The following is a 3,935-nucleotide window of genomic DNA, read 5'->3' on the forward strand; positions in this document are numbered from 1 at the left end:
AACAGGAAAGACATTTTAAAATACAAGAAAATAATTGTAAAGCCATAAAATTCAGCAGAGAGCTCTTAACTCTTTTTAAAACTAACTTTTAAGTTTATGGTGTCCCTTTAGGAGAACTAATTTATAGTCCTCACCATGGATATTCTGACTATTCTTTGAGTCCTTATCACTTGTGTTGCAAATGTCCGGATGGTAACCATAACCTCGAGGGCATAATTACAAATGGTGACCCATATGGGGATTAGAACTGCTGAGAACCTTTGAAGATCAGGATAAGTTGCACTGGTTAGTGCATTACCCTCTAATTGTGTGGCTCTTTATTCCCCTCTAGTGGCTAGACACACAGGTTTATGAGTCTGCTACTACCTTCACGCTAATGCAGCTTGTCTTTTATCTCAAGCAGTATTTTGTTTAATTTCTAAAAATGATAATAAAACAGCACCCAGCCACTATTCTAGGTTACCTTGACAATCTTTCTAAAATTTCACCAAATAAACAGAGCAATCTCTCTAGATTGAATAAAAGAACTCAGCACCAAGCTGAATACAAATTAATGTATCCCCATGCAATTCCTAGTCCTTCTTCCCCCCTGCCACTCCCAAGTCCCCTTGCACAGCCAGTCTCAGTTCTCCCTTTCCCAGTTCATCCAATTTGCCTCCTCCCCATGCTCCCCAGTCCCACTGGTTCCCAGTCTCCATTCCTGAACTATTCATCCACTCAGTGCCTCCCTCCCATCCCAAGTTCATTATCCCAATCTCTTTGCTCAGCCAGGAACAGTTCTCACCGCACACTGGTTCCTCATCAGCCCTTCCACACCAGTTCCCAGCCCTCCACCCCTAGTTCCTCATCCAATGTCAGTACCCCCCACTGGTTCCTAGCCCATCCTGTTTCTCTTCCTGGCTCCCAGTCACAGTCTCCTTGCTCAGCCAGTACCAGTTTCCCTCTTTCCCCCTCACTAGACTCCAGTCCCAGACTCTTCCCCACAACAGTCTCCCAACTTGTCCTAATCTGCTCCCCCTATTCTTGCAGGACCAACTCTTTCCCCACCACTGCATTTGAATCAGGCAGCTTCTTCCTCCATGTTGCAGGAATCCACACGGGGAGGTACTGAGAGCACAAGACAGGCAGGCTCCCTGCTCTCAGTTCTGGTGCCTGGCTCTGAGCCCAGAACAGAAATTTCAGGGACAGTCTTCCTCAGCCTGTGGCTGGGAGTGTGCCCAGGGTAGAAAGAATCTGAAATTTTTAGCTGTTAAACTCCAAGAAGTCTGTATTAAGCATGTACAAACTGCATTTTTTCAAAGGCTCAAACCTTGGCCAAATCTGAGTGAATTTTCAGAAAGACAATAAAAGGCACTTCCCTTGCCAAATTTCAAGTCCATATTCCAAGGCACAAGGGTATTACAGCATTCTAAAGAAAAGGTCACCAGAATTTTTAAACATGAGCAAAACAACATATTTGTCCCTAACCTCATTCTTGAAAATCCTTGTGATGTTTTGGCTGAAACTGTCCAAAACAATTCAGCTTGAGGCAGATTGCTGGCACAGAAAATTTCATTCCAACTGGTTAAAAAGTTTGGTAAACAGAAAATAGGGTTTTTATAATGGAAAGTGTTGGGCAACCTTAATAGGCAGCACTACCCACCCAACCTTTAACATCAGTATCATTTTGACAAATTCTAATTTGAGGCTCAGTTGAAAAACTATTCTCTAGTTTCCTGGTTCAGTGTCTCACCGTAGCACCACAATAAATATATTACATATGTGTTGAAGAGGTTGCAAGTTTATATTTTTACAGAAAGGACACCTGACACGTAACAAGTCTTTTTACAGCAGCGTCACCAACAATATTATTGCTAGACCATCAATAGATTGCATATACTTTCACAGCTGAACTTTTTTAACAGTGCCCAGATTCACCATGAACTACAGATTTGAAGGCAAAAGCAAGTGATGCAGATTGGATAAGTTTAAGGTTTAACAAGGCATCCTCCTTCTTGCCACCATATTAAAACAAACAAACAAACAAAAACCTCTCACCACTGTAGTACAAAGTGGCTCTGGTGACCTGTATGAAGAACTTGAGCAGTTCATGCAGTCAATGGATAGGTTTATACTACCAGACAAAAACCTAAAGACAGAATAAAAATGACTTGATTGAAAAATACTGCAATTGTAAAAGATGTTTGAAAGCCTAAAAATGTTTAAATTAGGGTAAAAATATATATCCAAAATTGAAGTCAGGAAATTCAAAGAAAGGGCTCGAGAAGTATCCCTAACTCCATCACCCCTTCATATCCTGCCATGGCATGTGCCACTCACATGACAGCTTCACATCTATGCTAAGTATTATAAATAAATAGGAATGAAATAAAAATGAAAATGCATCACTCTATGCATATTTATACCTCTCTGGGCAGTAGGTAAGAATCTTTGAAATAGGCAAGGTCACATGGCCCTCTCTGTTCAATAAAATGAGCTGGCTTGTGGCAAGTTTTTGTAAGGCAGATACATATTTTGTTATATGTGTATGGGAAGTCTGAAACCGTACCGGGGGTGGGAGAGAAGATCTCTACTTTCTTACTCTTCACACAGAAAGGAATGTAGGGAAATTAAAATTTGTAGTTCAGCTGTCTTGATGTTGTGGCTCATAGTGGCTCAAGTACATAGCAGATATCTGAGTGTAGGCAGAGCTGTGAAAATGTGGTCTCTTGACTAGAGTGAAAAATGGGATAAGAAAGTGCTAAGTCATTGGTCTTGGTACGAGACAAAATATTGGTGCAACTGGCTCACAAAGGAAAGATTAATCAAGAAGAGCATGTAATGAAATAGGTAGCTCTTACACTAGTATGGATTGCTACTGAAGGGCTGGGGTGGAAAGTGACTGATGATAGTGTGGAAGTATAACATTGTATAAGGGGACATGCTGGATACATTGTATATGAGAGGGCATGCCAAAACATGTTACAAAGTATCTGAGGGAGCACATGTAGGGACAGTTAGCTTTTGAATGGAGAAGCAATTAAGATAGAGCCAGCACGTCTAAGAAGCAGGCATCAGAATGGAAGGTGTGAAGGGCAATTAGTTAAGTTAACTGGAAGCTGTTAAAGGAGATTGTTAAGGGTGGCAGGTAATTGAAGATACGTGACTGGTCTCAGGGATCTCGAAGGGTGGTGACTAAAATCTTTTTCTTCTTTTGTCTGTAACTTCTCTGTAACTTGTTCTCCAAAAAACTGTGTAAATTAAGAGACACAAGCCCCACTCGGGGGGCTCACTTCTAAATGTATTAGCAGAGCAGCTTTGCTAATAAAACAGAGTGGTCTGATAAATTGTGAGTCTGAGTCAAACTTTGACAATTTGGAGGTACCACCGAGATGGCAAGTGGCTTCACAGAGGCTGTGTGATCCCTGACTGCCTTGCAGGACGATCGTGGCAGCCGGTGCCTGGACGCTTAGTCCAAGCGATCCTCCACAAGACAGAAAGGCACAAAGCAGCAGCGCAGTCTACGCCATTGAACTTGTTGGTTCCCACTCTGTTCTGGTAGGGGTCTTTGGATCCAGCTTCTGGAATCAGACGTCTCAGGTAATTATTATTTTTGTGCTTTAACCGGTTTGAGGACTGTCTTGTCTTTGTGTCAATCCATCTTCCCCGTGGTGTGTGTGTGAATCTGGGAGCCATCTCTGTCCGGAGACTGGCTGACCAAGGGGTCCCCATCCCCACGGTCTGAATAAGTGGAATCTGCACAGCTGCACCGCACCACACCTTGGGTCTAACCCCTAGTGTGAAAGCAAGGGCAGTTGAGGCAGTAGCCTGTGGGCTCCTTTCTGTGTGTTGCACCGGGTACCGCTCTGCTGAGCCCGAATTTCCTTCTTGTGTGAGTGCTGTGTGAAGTCCTCCTGGATGGGTAATCAGAAGTCTAAGGTAGAACAGTTCCCTAA

This window comes from Lepidochelys olivacea (assembly GCF_965140295.1).
Source record: "Lepidochelys olivacea isolate rLepOli2 genome assembly, chromosome: 6".
Classification (NCBI taxonomy): Eukaryota; Metazoa; Chordata; order Testudines; family Cheloniidae; genus Lepidochelys; species Lepidochelys olivacea.